We start from the raw sequence: 18,904 nt of genomic DNA on the forward strand, positions 1-18,904 counted from the left end.
AAAAAAATGATACCTCAATTTCATCAATCAAACTTGCCTAACATCTATCAAATTCATTTATGTTCAAATCATACCAATTGAACAACTATAAATCCACATTTGCCATAATGTTCATACACCAAAATATATGCACAATAAGTACTATTATAACCATTTACACTTCTATCATGCTTCTTACCAATTAGACCAAGGCCAACTACATTCAAAGCTACCAAAACTAGCCATTTTCAACATCATACTACATTCATTCCACACCAACCAGTAATTGCTACCATGCCATTTCCATCAACATTTCCTTACCACCATTTTAACCAACATAAACATCAAATTAACAACCACACAAAATACCATATAATCTTAATATCATACCAACTAGTTCATCAACCAAAATAACACATATACAAGACACACATAACGGCTAAATTCATTAAACAAGATACCTATACATGCCATTATAACCATAACTCAAAATCATCAAAATCTACCGATTTAGCCGATGGATAGTGTGATGGATTTCCGCCAAGCTTCCAACCCAAACGAGCTTCCGATTATCTAAAAATATGAGAGAAAACACACAAAGTAAGCATAAAATGCTTAATAAGTTCGTAAATCATAAACAATGCTTACCTTTTCATTATAAAAGATTAAAGGCAATTTATGAACATATCCAACATAACATGGCATAAGCCTAAGCACCAACAACAATTCACATTAGAAATTAGCACAAAAATTAGTCAAATTCATTACACAACAAAGGCTTCTATATACTTCTCGTTCAAACATTCATACTATAACAAACATTCATAATATGATCGATTAATCCAATATTTTTTCTTTTCCCCGATCTAAATCCGTACGCTGCTTTTCTTGATCTATATAATCAAATTTAACTTATTCAAACTTCATTCTATTCAATTTAATCCAAAAATCATATTTTGGAAAAATTACACTTTTGCCCTTATAATTTTTAATTCATTACAATTTAGTCCCTAGCTCATAAAAATGGAAATTCATGCAATTTTGTAACACCCCCTAACCCCAAACCGTCGTCGAAATAGGGTTACGAGGCATTACCGGACATATCAAACAATTTATAAATAAATCGAAATAAATAACCAACATATTAAAATAATTCATAAATTGTTATAAATTTGTACTAATTGATTTCATTCATTTTTTTTAATTTTTTTATTTATAAAAATTTCGGCAGCATTTTGACTTATTTTTACATTAAACCCCCTGCAAAATTTCAAACATAACCAACCCAATTTCAGTATTTCAACCAATGCATTTATATACTTAATCCTACTTGACATATAGACATAACAACTTAAGTAAATAAAATCCAATTATCATTTCTAATTAACACATAAAACTAACTAAGCCATTTCAACTTGATACCAATGCTATAAAATAACTTATACCATTTTTCTAATATACTCATCAAAACACATAATATCTTACTTTACAACAAAACTATATAACATGCCAAAATAACTATTATAAATCCTATGTACATGCCACTTTCTCTTAAAGGAAGAAAACATCACCAAAATTTTTATGTCGGAGTCGGGATTGTCCTGGATGCTGAACCGAGACTCTAACCCGTTTTCATCCTGCGCACGGAAACAACCGTACGCTGAGTATTTTATACTCAGTGGTATTACTATAAATTAAACTATTTAATAATAATAAAATTTCAAATATTGACCATAGTATTTAAAAATCACTTTAAACTAAATATAAATATTCATATATCATTCCATAAATCTTAAATTTATATATTTAAATATTTACATACTAAATCAATTCATAATTTATATCATACATTCTTTCTCATATTTTTCAATAATGTCAAATCAACTAATCTCATTTTCAAATTTCCATCTCAATTATTTACCCTATTAACAAGGCTCGGACTCTGACAGATACGCGGATTCCACCCAAACACACCAAAATATCCAACCTAAACACACCCGGAATAAATTAAATCCTCCATAACACACCAGTATATCATATCCTCCCAAACACACCAATAAGGCATTTAATGCCTCTTCGGATAAACCGAAGCATATAATAACATAGTCATCTTCTCGGCCGAACTACAAATCTCCTCATCACATCACAAATCCTATGGCATGCCATTTGTATCCAATCTAGTCCGATAAGTTAATAGGGTATTATTTTACTTTTCCAATTTCGAATTCATTTCCACAACAATTTCAAATATTCAATCAATACAAAACATCTGTTATTTCAATTCACATATAATTCAATATTCACACATATTCTTACTTAATTTCAAATGTTAATACTTACCTTCCTTTAAATGTCTCATGAATACAATTTCAATATAGCATTTATTAAATAGATTAAGTTATAGTAATACAAACCCGGAATACGCGTTTACTCCTCAATGATCTTTTCTTTTCCTTTAGATGCCGATGCCTCGTTTTCCTTGTTAGCTACGAAAGTAATAATTATTTTCACTATTAATTACAATCATTAAAAATAATAATAATAATTATATTAACAATAATAATAATAATAAAATTCTTATTCAATTCCTACTTATTCCCAATTTAATTCTAACTAAGCTTACTTATTTTTCTAACTTAATTCACACTCTATTTCTATTCAAATTTCTTCTAAACTCAAATTTATCTACTAATTTTTCAGCATTTTTCACTAATTTCGAATTTTCCTCAATTTAATCCCTAAAATTCAAAACTTATAGTCTAGTTCACAATTTAATCCTTTTATCAACTCTAACTAGAAACTCTATCAAATAAACCCTCAATTTAACAACTTGTTCAAAATGAATCATGTTCAAAAACCTATGAACTTCCATAACCTCCACTTAACTTCAACAAAATTTTGTTTTAAAGCTTTTAAAATATCAAAATGAAGAGGAAAGGGCTAAATTTAGCTTACCAATTAACTTGAAGCTTTAAATCCTTAGTTTTCCTTTTATTTTTCTTTCCCTTATCTTCCCTGTTTTCGTCTCTTTCCTGCTTCTTTTCTAGCTATTCTGTTTCTTTTCTTCTTTGTTTCTTTGTTTCTTTTACTTTATATCTTTTATTTTAACTAATAATATTAATAATAATATATTAAAAAATCTTTTACTTATTAATTAGGCACATATTTATTTTTATTACAAGTGTACCCATGTAATTATTACTATTACACATGTCTTCAATATTTACCATACATTTGTCATCTTTTTTTATATTTTATTTTACTTTATTTTTATTTTTACTTATATAATATAATACAATATAATATAATATAATATAATATAATATATAAAACATAAAAATCTAAGATTTTTATCACTTTTACTGTCCATTTCTTATTAATGGCTTAATTGCCATTTTAATCCTTTTATTTTTTATTAATCTATAATTCAACTTTTACCCCTAGATCAATTTAGTCCTTTTTCTTAATTTCTCTTAATTAAACTAAATTCACCCAATTAATACCTAATTAAACACACAACTAGTCTAATAAATATTTCTAATAATTATTTTCGAACTCAATTTACTAAGACGGAGGCCCGATAATGTACTTTTTCGGTGCTTGTGAATTTTGGGTCATTACAAATTTAGTAACAACCCATTATGGACGAATATCACCTAGGCCCTTAGCAAGCCCTATACTTCATTTATTTCATAATTTCACCATGAATAATTTTCTATTTTTCAATTGAATCCCTAATTAACAAATTCATCAAAATTTCCTTTACAAAAGTTGTTCAACTATCACCAAAATTTCATTTTCATCCATCAAGCATCTAAAAAAACTAACAAAATTCATGGTAAAACCTTAGACTTTTAACAGTTTTGTAAATTAGTCCCTGGGCTAGCTAGATTAAGCTACAACGACTCCAAAAACATAGAAATCATTAAAAACCGAACAAAAATGCACTTACATGCACTAGAAATGTTGGTCGAATGCTTCAAGCCCTAGCTATGGCTTCCTATTCTTCAATTTGGGTTGTCTTTCTCATTAAGGAAGATGACATTTTAATTTTCTTTTTGTTTCATTATACTAATTAGCTTAATTACAATTTTAACCTTACTTTTAACCTTTATAATTTTATAACTAAATTCCATAATTGTCCACTAAATATGTGAATGGTCTAATTACCATTTAAGGCCACTCATAATTAAATTTCATAGTAATTTAACACCTTTTTCCAATAGAACACAATTTTTTCACTTAATGTGATTTAGTCCTTTGTATCACATTAAGCATACAAACAATAAATTTTCTTCATAAAATTTTTATACGATGTTACTATTATGATACAGACATTAAAATAATAATAAAATAAATTTTATAACATCAGATTTGTGGTCCCAAAACCACTATACCGATTTCATTAAAAATGGTCTGTTACTCGGGGTAAGTATGAATGTGAATGAATTATGACATGTGAAAGCAAGCCTTGTGCATTACGAGCTATATATGGTACGTGATTGAGTAAGTATTATATGAAATACTAATTGATCAGCAGCTTGCTTGCGCATTAAAATAATTAATTTATAAACAATTTTTAAAGTCTGATTTTACAGCAAGCATACAAGTCAATTGTAATATTTATAATGTTACAATGAAACACCGAAGTATTCCAAGGATCAAACCCCAAAAAAGAGCCAATTGAGTAATAACTAGCATACGCAAAAGATGCTAAGTGGTTACAAATACGATTTTATATTACGGCGATTCATAAAAGATAATTTTGTAAGGAAATTAAATAATCTACTCTAGGGACTAAATTACAAGAAATGTAAACTAAAGGTACTATCTAGCAAATGACTAATGGGGATTGATTGACTTCAATGTGGTTCACCAAATCTCAGATTAGGGACATAAATTGTGTAAATTACCAAGTGGTTCCATTTTATCTTCCGATCTCAATTTTATTGACTTAGACGAATTAGGTCAGGTTTATCTTCCGATCTCAACTATTAATCCGAGACTAACGAATGGGTGTGCGACAAGATTACCTTCCTGTCTCACTTTATCTTACTTTCCCTTTGGAACATCACTACCTAAGTTCTTAATTCTATTCAAATTAGTCTAATTTATTATGATTTAGTCCTTTGTCCAAATATTTTACTTTATCCATATCTCCATCAACCAACCTCCTTAAGGATTTAGCTACACATGCTTAAAGTTAAGAAAAATGTGAAAGTTGAGATGTTTATACAAAAAAACTTAAATAACATGAAACCAAAAGCATTTAACAAATAAATCTAAGGCAAGAAACATAAAGGAACAAGCTTTAATAGATCTGAAGTAAAATAAATTGAAATACATTAGACTAAAGCTTAAATATTCTTGAAAGCAAGGTACAAGGAATAGAAATGTAAATAAACCTTAGCTACAGTGTTAACTAATGTAACTAACACAAAGAACATAAAGAATAAGAAGTAAATGCAGAAAAATAAACTCTAATCTAAGGTAGAAGAAGAGAAAAATAAAAAGCCTAGAAAAATGTAGAGAAAAAACTAAAGAAAGCTCAGAGAAAACTAAACCTAAAACTAAGCTAAATGTGTCTCTCTCCTCCTCAGTAATTTTTGGCTATTTTGAAAGGTGTTATGATGACTTTTCGACGCCAAATTATCCCTACATGGGCCTTATGTGATTGGTGGGTCGAGTAGACAAAGTTTACCCTTTTTGTCCAAGTTTGTCCCTTTGATGAAGGTGATACCATGATACCTAGAAGAGGATATCACGATATCTAAGGAAGTATTGATCTTGGGGGTCTTCCTTGAGAGGTGGATATCATGATACCCAAGGAGGATGTCGTAATACCACTGAAGGGTCTCATTCATCTTCTATACAGCCGAAGGTATCACGATTTCAGGGGTTGGATATCGCGATACCTTTTCCTTAGATGCCGTTCACACTAGTTTTCGACCTCCCACACAGCCCTACATCACTCAAACACACATTAGACCTCCCAATGGCACTATCGGCCAATTTGGGTCAAAAATTAGAAAATAACGAGTGATTTTCACTTATTACCTGAAAAATATAAAAATATGAAAATAATAAAAAACTAAGTTAAAAACTCTATTTTATTCGAGAAAAAGCTCCTTAAGTGTGTCAAAAAAGTCTAATTTTCCATATCAATTTGTAGCAAATCATATTACCCCACACTCAATTCTTTGGTAGTCCTCAAGCAAACACACAAAACATGCAAAAAGACAACGCATGGACTAAATCAAACAATTAAGTTACATAGTTATTCAACATCAAATTTACACAAGAATTACTTGATCTGCTATAATTTTCTGTAGTAGATCAAACTAATTTTCGCACTTTGGGAGCTTGAAAGTGTGCATATTGAACTTTGTAAGTGTTTAGGAGACCATTAGAAGGCATACTAAACCGATACTAGTCACTATGTCACAACGCAGAATGATCAATGTTGTAACATAGGACACAGAATGGAGAAATCTTGAGACTACCTTTGATGTCGCGACGCAGCCTAAGGGTGTCGCGACATACCATTGAACACATCCCAAGAAGAGTATATTGACTTCTATGTCACGACACAGGTGTTGATTTGTCACGACATCGACTCTGGACAAGAATTAACAATTGCTAGAGGCATTTTGGTCTGCACAATCAAACTTAAAGCTCAGAAACATCAGCTAACCTAGGGTTAAGGACAACAACCACTTGAAATCTATAAATAAGCTCGTTTATCACACATTATAGACATCAATTACTTAGCTTAGAATTTATGTTTTAATTTCAGTTTAATTTTTCTTTGTTCTTAGGTTTTAGATTTACTTTCAATTTGTTCTTTATTTTTATCTTAAGAGACCTGATTTGTGGAGACAATAAAACTTTGTGGATTCATTTTCATTCTTAATACAAATCAGAATTTTTCTTAAACACTATACTTTCGATTCATTTATCATGTTTACTCTTTATATCAATTCTATATTGTTTATGAAAGCCATGAGGAACTAATATTTCTGTAGGGGATTAGAGAGTGGAGGTATGATCTATTAATTATTTTAGAGGGTTACTCAATAGATCAACTGGTTGGGAAAGGAAGAACCTAAAACCTAGGCCTGACAACTCTAGGAAGTCATCAAGGTGTGAATTAACCCAAAATTGGTATGTCCTATCCGTAAATACCTTACCCCAAACCGGTTTGGACTATAAGGTCGAAAGATAAGTAGTCCTCCTCGACCCATTATTTTAGTGGAAGATCTTATTGGGGTAGCGACTAGTTGATTAGCGAGGAACCGAAGCGGCAGATGATAAAGATTATCGAAGCGAGCTAATCACCCATAACCAGATTTGTTTAATTCTAGTTTTCAATCTCTTACTATTTATTTATTTATTATATTATATAATTATAAAATTCTTAAAAAATCCTTTTATTCATATTTTTGTACTATAGCTTATTCCGAGTACCAATCAGATCTTTTGGTGTTTAGGTTAAAAATGATATAGCACTAGCCTCCATTGGGTACGATCTTTGGAGTACTCACTTACTCCATTGTAACTATATTACAAATAGACCTGTATACTTACGGATACCACCTCATATATATATATGTATATATATATATCTTTTACACAGGGACCAAGGTCTATCACGACATGGGATGAGCTCGCTGGAAAGTTTTTACAGAAGTTCTTCCCTATTAGTAAAACAGTTCAACTAAGAAGAGAAATCATTTTTTTAAGACAATTGGAAGAGGAAAGTTTTCATGAGGCTTAGGAACACTTTAAAGCATTGATCTAGAAATGACCGTACCACGGATTCCTTGAGTTGATGCGATTGCAGGTGTTTTACAATGGGTTGGATGCAAATGCAAGGTCTGGATTAGACGGAGCAGGTGGAGGAGTTCTTATGAACAGAACGTATGAGGATGGTACAAAATAATTGAAAACATGACATTGTACTCCTATTAGTGTCCCATTGAACAATTCACAAATGACTAGAAACCTGCTACGGTAAAAGCTATTCAAGAAGATGACAAGTACTAACAATTAGTGGATAGATGTAACCGCATTGAATATGCTAATAATACAACGTCTATGTAAAGAGGAGGCAAACCGCTCTTCCATTATATCAATACTCCTACCGAGGATGTAAATTATATCAAAAATAGGGGGTGAAAACTCTTATTTAAATACCTACAATCTCGGATGGAAAGATCACTCAAGCCTAAGAAAGGGAGGAAATCAATGAGGTAATAGTTCAAATTAGGTTGAAAATACACTATCACCCTTTTTATTTGCAGAAACCTCAAGATAAGGCTAACCCAAGTGACCGTACTGTATGTAGTTAATGTTTGGATAGAATCGAGGGAGAGATGCAGTAAATGAGAATAGACATAAAGCAGGTGAAGTCCAACTGCACCAATTCAACAAGGATATTGACTAAACTTGAAAATCAGATTAGCTAATTGATGAGCATGATGTGGGATATCAAAAGACAAATAGATGAGCATGATAGGTGACAAAATTTGTTGAAATACCATTGAGTTGATTACTCAGCGTACAATTTTTTTTTCGTGCGCAGGTTAGGTTATATTCAAAATGATGAATTTCGACTTCAACATCCAGAGAAGATCCCAGACTCAGCAATGTTGGTGTATTTGCGTTTTTGAATAGTTTGGCATGTACCTATCTAGATGAGTCACTGTTAATATATATTTATGTTTATATGAACTTAAGTATAAAATTAGTGTTTATTGAATTTATTTAATAGTGTTATTATATACACATAAGTAAGTTATATGAATTATGATGTGTATTAGTATATAAATTAATTATTGTTGCCTTGGCAAGAGATGTGGCACACTGTAGCTCCGACCCGGTGATCAGGTCGAATATGGGGTGTTATAGTAACGTTCCAACTTCTAATCAGGGAGTGAGTCATAGCGTTCCAATTCCACAAATTTATGAAAATGAGGTGAAAAGTGCCTTCTTTAATATTATGAGTCAATAATTTACCGAGTTTATGCGAGCCAACCCTGCGGCTTCGCAAATAACAATATCTTAGTAATAATTTTTATTATTTTTTCTATAAAATGTTGTTAGTTTTTAAAAGAGTTTTGTTATAATAATAACAACTGATAATTTTTTTTTATCTTTGATTATCTTTTAATTTTCTAAATTAGTTGACACAAGCTTATTTATCTTAAACGTTGGCACTAGCTTCTTCTTCTTCTTCTTCTTATAATTACATGTGTCTTCATCTATTTTACGGTTTGATACCATGTAGCTTAAATATCTACGTTATATTTATTCCAAATCTTGTGAACCGATAAAACATTATATATATACCTGAATGTTAAGTATGTTAATTCTTCGTTAGTATGAATATCATACCAATCCATGTTTGATGTTTTCTTAAATTACGAGTTCTTGTTTTAAGTATTTAATTTCTAAACAGAATGTTAACCATAAGTTAGAGAATGAAATGATCAAAACTGACTAATTTATATAGAGTTCGCCAAATTTGCTACAAAGTGACAAAGTCGTCGAACTATGCGAAGTTTGAACCCTAACATTTGGCAAACTGCTATGAATGAACCCCTTTGTCTTCTAAGTGAAGTATTGTGAGTAAAATCTTAGAGTTCGCATGTTCTTTATCTTATTCACACGGTATGATGGTATGCTGGAAGTTCGATCAGAGATGAAATGGAGAGTCACTCTGGTGGCTAATATGACATTCAAGATTCGGGTGGACTGTTTCGGCCGGGTTAGGGTGTTACACTGATTGTTTCCAAGTCAAATTTATAGCTTTCTTAAGCTCGAATTAGACTCGGTTTTGTTTTTTACGCATGATATATGTAATAATAGCATTTTATATTGAACCGAGCAGTGTTGGAATATCAAATTTGATATTGAGATTTAACATGAACTGCAATTGTTAAAGATTATGCATAGCGGGTTATGATCTGGAAGGCTGGTATGAAATTAGGACGAATTAATTAACTCGATTTGGAATACAATATGCTAACATGTTATACTATTGAACTAGTTATGGAACTTATTTAAATGGACTTTACTGTTATAATGATGTACTTAGTAGGATGTTTTGCATTGGTGTAATTGTTGAGTATTTTCATTGGCCTAGAAGTTATGGTCGGATCCTAAAGGTTACATTGGCCATCGAAATGGCCTAAATAAATAAAAAAAGATCAAATTCTCAGAAACTTCTTTTTTAAAACATTTGCTTATTTTCGAAAAAAATTGTAGACGACTTTTCTTGGTTTAATAAAAACATTAACTTATTCCAAGTTTAATTAAGATCCAATAATAAAAGTTCTTACTAACATTGAAAACATATTTGATTTTTAAATTACTTTTCTAAGTTACAATTTCAGAATTACAGCAGAAAAAAACGAAGACTATAGTTTGATACTAAAAATCGTATTTCATGCTATAATGACCAATTTTAAGTTTGTTTAATCATTTAGCTTGACCAAATTTAACGATAATGCATGTAAATTGCCAATATAACCCAGAAAATTGAACCCTTGCCAAAATCCGTAGAAAAATTATTACATTAAATCAAAAATCCCAAACGAGACCTTTGAATTGTCGAGTCTAATCCTAGCCTTGTGGGTTTACTTGTAAGGATTAAACTAAAAGGGGTGACCTTGAAAAACTCAATGTGAGCCTTAACAGAACAAACAATAATTTTGCATACATATCCAAACAATCACATAGGGCACATAGCCAACAATATCAATGTCCATAATAGATCATGGCATGTCTAAATAAACAATGTATATGCATGGACATGTTCAAATGCAAAATAATGCAAAGGTCTTGCCCATCCATCTGTTACACACCATGAGTTCCCCAAAACCCATCATTTGAACACTAAAACAATAAGAGCTAAAGCTCGATACGGATAAAGCACTAGTAACAGTATGCAGTAGAATTGCCAATAGGTTGTAGACAAGATGCCAGTAAGTTGAAATAAGTCACCAGTAAGTTGTAGACAAGCTGTTAGAAAATTGTAAACAAGATACCAATAAGTTGGGATAAGTCATCAGTAAATTGCAGATAGGCTGCCATTAAATTATGGATAAATTGCTAGAACACCAACAATACTCCGGGGTTATAGATATACTGTCAATGCAATAATGTAGATAAACTGTTGGAACTCCACATAACTCCTTCATCACCCATCAAATCCTAAAACCCATGCAATGAAGTATGACATGTATCAATGTAGCACATCATGTTTTATCGGCAACAATTTCAATACAGTGGCATTCAATACATACATTCAATGAATCAGTGAAAATGGTATGCTTTGCATACATCTAGTAAACAGTATCGATGGCATGCTTTTCATGCATTCAGTGAAAATGGTTCAATGGAACAAGTACATGCAATCAATATACATTACAGTAGACATACTTACATGTAATCGATAACAATAAGGAACAGCTTGCTTAACAGTACTAGTCACAAAATGGCATACATTTTGCCAACAAATTGATCAAACACACAATCAGCCCATAAGTAAAATGCTTACACAATCGGTTACCTCATTTTAAAGTCCTATAACATTCGACTATTACTAGTGAAAAATCAAACAATTTACAGTAAACACTAAAACACACAAAAGTTAAGACCCACACCTGATTACGCTAATCCAAACACTATTGCTTTTCAGCAACTCTTATGCCTTAGATCTAACTTAGATCTACACTCAACATAAATCGAATGTTAAAAAAAAGTCTATTAACACCCATATAGGGTTCAGCCAAAGTAGTGATGTTAACCAAAAATTTCAAATTTGAAGTTGAAAATTAACACTTACTATATTAGGCTTACAACTGAGTTGCTAACAGATTTCCGAACGTTATGGCTGATTTGTAAGGTTTGGATATGGATCTTGAATCAATCAAACACAAAAATAAAAGAACTTGTGAGATTCGATCATGTTCGTTGAAATATTCATCCACCACAATGAAAAAGAAAAGAATAGAAAAATCGGGTCGGATCTAGGCAACCTAGACAACTTACACTTCCTGGTTTTTAGATCTAAAATAATGATGCAACAGAAAATCGATGAACAAATCAGTTGACCAAGATAGGAGGTTAATTTGGCAACAAAATTGGAAGAAAATTGGGAAATAAGGGTGCGACAATGGCAGAAAAATCAACAACGAAAATTTGACCAAAAAGATAGGAGAAGAGATTAGCAAAAAATAGAAAAAAAAAAGAGAAGATGAACAATGGGACAACACAATAGCAAAATTCAAGCTATTAGGGGCAGCATGGAGAAGAAGAAATGAGAGAAAACGTAGAAGAAGAGAGGAAAATGAGATGGGCGGCAATAGGAGAGCAAAAATGATCAAAAGAGGCTAAAAACAACAACAAAAAATGTTATATACTAGGGTTTCTATGCAAGGGGTGGCACACTAGGGTTTTGGGCAAAAAAAAAACTATAAACAAAAATTATGCAATAGATGGAAATAAAACTCGGGTCTCAAGGATAGTTACATTAGTTCTTAACGACTAGCCAAAACACATTCTTGTTTAAACTCTTACAATATCTATTTTTAAAATAAGGCGTGCCACTTACTAGGGTTTGAAGCAAAATTGCTCAAAAAAATTATGTGAAGAAAGGGATTTGAACTTGGGTTTCAGGGACAAATTCATTAAAACTTAACCGTAAAAAAACAACTCATTTATTTATCAAACGAACAAATTTAATCTTAAAAACCAAGGCGTGACCACTCTCAGTTCACAAACTCGATTCTCCTAACTAGATTTTTAAGATGTGAGAAAATTTGTTGAAATACCATTGAGTTGATTACTCGGCGTACAATTTGTTTTCCATGCACAAGTTAGGTTATATTCAAAATCCTGAATTTCGGCTTTAGCATCCAAAGAAGATATCAGATTCAACAATGTTGGTGTATTCACGTTTTCGAATAGTTTGGCATGTGCCTATCTAGATGAGTCACTGTTAGTATATATTTATGTTTATATGAACTTAAGAATAAAATTAGTATTTATTGAATTTAGTTAATAGTGTTATTATATACTCATAAATAAGTTATATGAATTGTGATGTGTATTCATATATAAATTAATTGTAGTTGCCTTGGCAATAGATGTGGCACAGTGTAGCTCGGACCCGGTGATCAAGTTGAGTATGGAGTGTTATGGTAACGTTCCGACTTCTAATCAGAGAGTGAGTCACAACGTTCCGGTTCCAAAAATTTCTAAAAATTAGGCAAAAAATGCCATCTTCGATATGATGAGTCAATAATATATCAAGTTTATTCAAGTCAACCCTGCGACTTCGCAGATGAAAGTATTTTATGAATAATTTTTATTATTTTTTCTATAAAATATTGTTGGCTTTTAAAAGAGTTTTGTTATAATAATAACAAGTGATAATTTTTTTTTATTATCTTTGATTATTTTTTAATTCTCTAAAATAGTTGACATAAGCTTACTTATCTTAAACTTTGGCATTAGTTTCTTCTTCTTATAATCACACGTGTCTTCATCTATTTTACGGTTTGATACCAATTTTTTTCGGACTAGAGGTGGTACTTACATAAAACTTTTTGAGCAAGGATGACTTTAAGATTCGAACTTGATTCAAATACCTAGGAAAGAAGTTCACTTCCACTCTTTCTAGTTTTTGACACTTTTTACAATGAAGTATACATAAAATCATCCACTTGATCTAAAAGGGATAAATATCAACTTTATACATAAACTTCGATCCAATGTGCAATTTGATACACAAACTTTGATTTAGTGCAATTATACACATGAAACTTGAATTGCGGTTCATGTATATACATGACCATCTGATTTTACATTAATATTTATCCGGATCTAAAAAAGTCTTTAAGTATACTCTCCATCGATTCTTTTGTATATTTAATTTTTATTTTAAAATGTTTTATCTCTTTATATTTGAAAATTGAAATTTAATTGATAATATCTTAAAAGAATTTTCATTAATTTAAATTATGCATCATTTATAAAAAAAAATTATCACATAGTAAATGTAAAATCACATAAAACCATGAGAATCAATTCCTTATTGGTCCAACAAAGTATAGGTTGCATATTTTACTTTCAATATATATATATACATATATTGATAAATTTATTTAATATATATTAAATAAATTTAATTAGCATATATATAATGCGCAACATCTTTTATACAATTGATTAATAATTTATATTTTAAGTTTATTTAATATTTATAAATAATTGTTAATTGAGCCTTAGGTCGATTGGTATGAGCATTATTACTAATGCAAGAGGACATGTGTTCAAGTGCGTTAAAGCACGTTATCTTCTTATTTATAAGTTACGGAAGGACTATGAGTAATTCTAAATATTATGTTAAACAAAACACTTATGATTAGAACTTATATATATTAGTGTATAAAAAAAAATTATCCACCGATTTAGTCAAGAAAAAAGGGGGAAAATATCAACTTCTACTTTGCTTCTTAAACTATGTCAAGAAAATTTACCGCCCGCGATTTATAATAAAATAAACATTTCAACTCAAAGTTCAACATTTTTATAGAAAATTTCAACATTTTTATTTATTTATTTAGTTGGCATATGTGTAATATTCTATACATAAACAATTTTCTATTTTAAAATTGTCATATAACTGAATTTAATGATTGATAGTGTTATGAATTAAAATTAAAAACGTCACATTTTTAAATGTTTATTGTTTTAAAATGTATTTATATATTTTATATTTTATATCACTTTTTCACCTTAAATACTAAACAATATTATTTAGTCGAGAAAAAAAAAAGCATTTTAAAATCCTATTTTCTTAAACCATTCTTTTATAAACCAAGTTTTTCCTTTTTCTAATCCTAAGTTTTGTCTTGATGCCCCAAGTTGAAAAAGTTGGAAAAGGATAGGAAAGGAGGAAAGCGTTATTCAACTTTTCTTCTTCCATCGTCAAATTAACATACGTTTTTCGTCATCTTTGTCCTACCGCTTCTGTCAAATCTATTCTTTTTTATTTATTTATTTTTCTTTTATAGAAATCAAAGTGCTTTACATAATGACACTCCTTTTTATCTTTTTGACCAAATCAAAACCTTTCTCCCCTCCGCAATAATAATAATGGGTAGAATTAAGTGATTCAAATCTTTATTTAAATAAAATATAGTGATAAAATAAAATAAAAATAAAATTTTATAGAATTATACTTCTTTTATTTTATTTTAAAATAAAATTTTTCAAACCTTATTAAACTCCATCTATTAGATATTAATTAGAATAAGGTGTTTCAATCTTACTACTAGAGGTGTTCATGAGCCGGGCGGCCCGGCCCGGCCCGACGGCCCGCCCGAAATATGGGAGGGTTTGGGTAAAAATATAGGCCCGAAATATGGGCTTGGGCAAAAAATGAGGCCCGATTAAAAATGGGCAGACCTCGGCACCACTTTTTGGCCGGGCTGGCTTACCAAACAGAATAATAAATATTTTATTTTTATTTTTAACTTTAAAATACTTTTAAAATACTTTTTTAATTTTTTAATTTTAAATTTTTTAAAATACTTTTTTAATTTTTTAATTTTAAAATTTTTTAAAATACTTTTTAATTTTAAAATAAATTTTTGGTATTTATTTAAAAACGGGCGGGCGGGCCCGGCTTATGAATTTTTCGGGCGGGCCTGGGCAAAATTCTAGGCCCATATTTCGGTCGGGCGGGCCGGCCTAGGACCCGGCCGAAATTTTTCGGGCCGGCCGAACCCGCCCGCCCATGAACACCTCTACTTACTACACTCATATTAGAATATGGTTTTACAAGCTTATAAATATACATAGTCTACTCCTCTTGTAATCATTCAAATTCGATACAATAAATTTTCTTCTCCTCTGTCCGTGATTTTTTTCGAAAAAATTTTCACGTAAAAATCTATGTGTTCTTTATTTTTATTTCTCTTTATTTTGATATATTATCGTTATCGACATTCTATTTTTTCAATAATAATAAATAATAATAATACCCTAAAATTAAAAGAAAAACAGTTTGTTCAGTTGTTGCTAAATGTTAATTATGAGATGACTAAATCGAAGTTACACCTATACCTACCAAATAAAATCCGCTTTTGTGATAACTAGGAAAAACCGCCACACATATATTATTGTGATTTACATTTTAAAAAATTATCAACACTAGTAATAATCCCATGATATAATTATGGTTTATAAAATTGTATATTAATCAATTAATACTTATTAATTTATTTTAATTATCTTTTATTTAAAACTTATTAAATAAGAATAATTTAATCAGTGATTGATAATAAATTCATTCTATATTAACATTTTAAAAATAATTACTTATTTGAATTTTTATTTTTACTGTATTAAACCATAACTAATATATTATATTTTGCTAATTAAAAATTGAATATATAAAATTTTATTTAAGGTTGTTGTTAAATTTACTTGCAAATTATTTTATGGATAAATCATTTTAAATATATCAATTAAACAGAATGAATTGAGTACACTTGTAAATATATTTTTTCATGAGAGGAGGTGAAGATCAACTTGAATTCAAACTAAATAATACGATATTAAATTTAATTATTTAGACTATTAATAGAGTTTTTAATTGAATTGATCTCACAAGTACTCGCTTAGAAAATTATTAATATACTTTTTATTAAATGACTACTATTATTATTTTGATGATTTTTTATTTTCCATACTTTTATATAGTTTTTAAATAAAAACTAAAATTAAGATGTCTAAGGATTGAACTCATGTTTAATGGATATATAAACAAATTATTTACCATTAGCTAATAATAATGTAACATCCCTAACACCCTTGAGATGAGAATAGTGTTATTTGAGATTTGCATGTGTTAGAACCTTTGAAGTAAATAAAATAGAAATTATTAGTGTCGATAGATAAGGTAGTTGGATATCGTAGGAAATAAAAAGGACTTTTGAATTAAGAGAAATTAATTTGAGGTATTAACTAAATTGTAATAGTGTGAAAAGTATTGGGACAAAAGTGTGAAAATTAAAAATAAGAATGATTAAATTGAAGTGAAGGAAAAAAGAGGTAGGATTAGAAGTGCAATTTAACCAAGAGAGTGCTATGAAGTGTGGATGAGATTGAAATTAATTGTGGGCCACTAAATGTATATGATAATGTTTAGATTTTTTTTAGTTAAATATTTTTAATATTTTTAATATTCAATTCAATAGAATTTTATTATAGAAGAGTTTATAAACCTCTTCCATCATCATCCATCCTCAGGTCATTCTCATTTTTCTTTGTAGCCAATTTTCATTTTTTTCCATTTTAGTCCTTTCCACCATTTCCAACCACCTCAAGCTCAAAAACTTCAAAATTTTTAGTGAAATCAATGGAACAACCTCATAGCAAGCTAAGTTTCTTGTAAAGTTAACTAGTATTCACATTGGAGAAGAGATAAGAGTGAAGTTAGGGATTTGGATAGAGTTCAAGGTAAGGATGATGAAAAAAATTGAACGTCGATAATGACAATATAGGACAATCGCAAAGCAAAACGAAAGAAAAATAAGAACACAGATTTTTCATAGAAACCCTTTCGGGAATAATACCACGGGCAGATGAGAAGAAAATTCACTAATGCTGAAATTCGAATGATATAAGAGGAGTTTCAACTACATCTATTTAAAGGTTGAAAACCCTTATTCTAATCAATGTCAAATAGATGAAGTGTAGTAAGGTTGAAAAACCTTATTCTAATCAATGTTAAATAAAAGAAGTATAGTTTTATATGGATTTTATTTTATTTTAGCTCACCACTGTATTTTATTTTAACAAGGATTCGAATCACTCAACTTTAACAATCTCTATTTTGACACGAATTCTCAACGAATAAGTTCTTCACCACGAACTCTCAATGAACAAGTTTTCCACCTCATCCACGAAACCCCTTAAGGGGTGTTCATCAACAATGAACACCAACCAAGTCCAAGAAATGCTTAAACCTGGTTATAGGAAGTGACTTACTCATCATACCTACAGGATTTTCATGAGTACTAACTTTGCTCACAACAGTATCTCCACCAGCAATAATATCACACACAAAATGATATTGAACATCAATGTGTTTTTTTCTTTCATGAAACATCTAATCTTTTGTAAGGAAAATGGAACTCTGACTATCACAAAACACTATACTGATCTGAAAGTCTTTACTGAGTTCACCAAAGAGTCTCTTTAACTAAATAGCTTCTTTACAAGCCTCAGTAATCGCCATGCACTCAGCTTCAGTAGTAGACAAAGTAACTCTAGTTTGCAAAGTGACTTTCCAATTGATTACGAACCCCCAATAGTAAAGACATACCCTGTGAAAGATATTTTATCAATGTTTTCAACAAAATAAAAATCAACATACCCAATGACTCCATTTCTAGTTCTTCCAAACTGTAAGCAAATATTAGTAGTACCTCGTAAGTATCTGAAAATCCATTGAACTACTTTTCAATATTCTTTAGCAGGATTCTCCATGTATCTACTAACTACACTAACTGCATATGATAAATCTGGACGTGAGCAAACCATAGCATACATGAGAGATCTCACTGCACTAGAATATGGAACACATGACACGTAATCAATCTCATCATCTGATTGTGGAGACAAAGCCGACGAAAGTCTGAAGTGTGCTGCTAATGGAGTATTAACAGGCTTGGCACTCTAAATATTGAACCTGCAAAGAACTTTCTCAATGTACCATTTTTTAACTTAGGTACAATTTACATATTTTTCAATCTCTAAGAATCTCTATCCCAAGTATCTTCTTTGTTGCTCCAAAATCTTTCATCCCAAATTATTCACAAAGCTGAATTTTGACCTTTCTTAT

The 18,904-nt window shown here is 30.2% G+C and overlaps 1 long non-coding RNA gene across 1 annotated transcript; it reads right to left on the reverse strand.

Moving 5' to 3' along the window:
• LOC128040647 (uncharacterized) lies at positions 1 to 2,985 on the reverse strand. Its single transcript, XR_008195451.1, has 4 exons — positions 2,935 to 2,985; positions 2,394 to 2,465; positions 1,551 to 1,616; positions 1 to 552 (listed from the first exon to the last, which is right to left on the reverse strand). It is a non-coding gene; the product is annotated as an uncharacterized LOC128040647 (long non-coding RNA).
• Between the last annotated feature and the right edge of the window lie 15,919 nt (positions 2,986 to 18,904).

This window comes from Gossypium raimondii, chromosome 4, assembly GCF_025698545.1.
Source record: "Gossypium raimondii isolate GPD5lz chromosome 4, ASM2569854v1, whole genome shotgun sequence".
NCBI lineage: Eukaryota > Viridiplantae > Streptophyta > Magnoliopsida > Malvales > Malvaceae > Gossypium > Gossypium raimondii.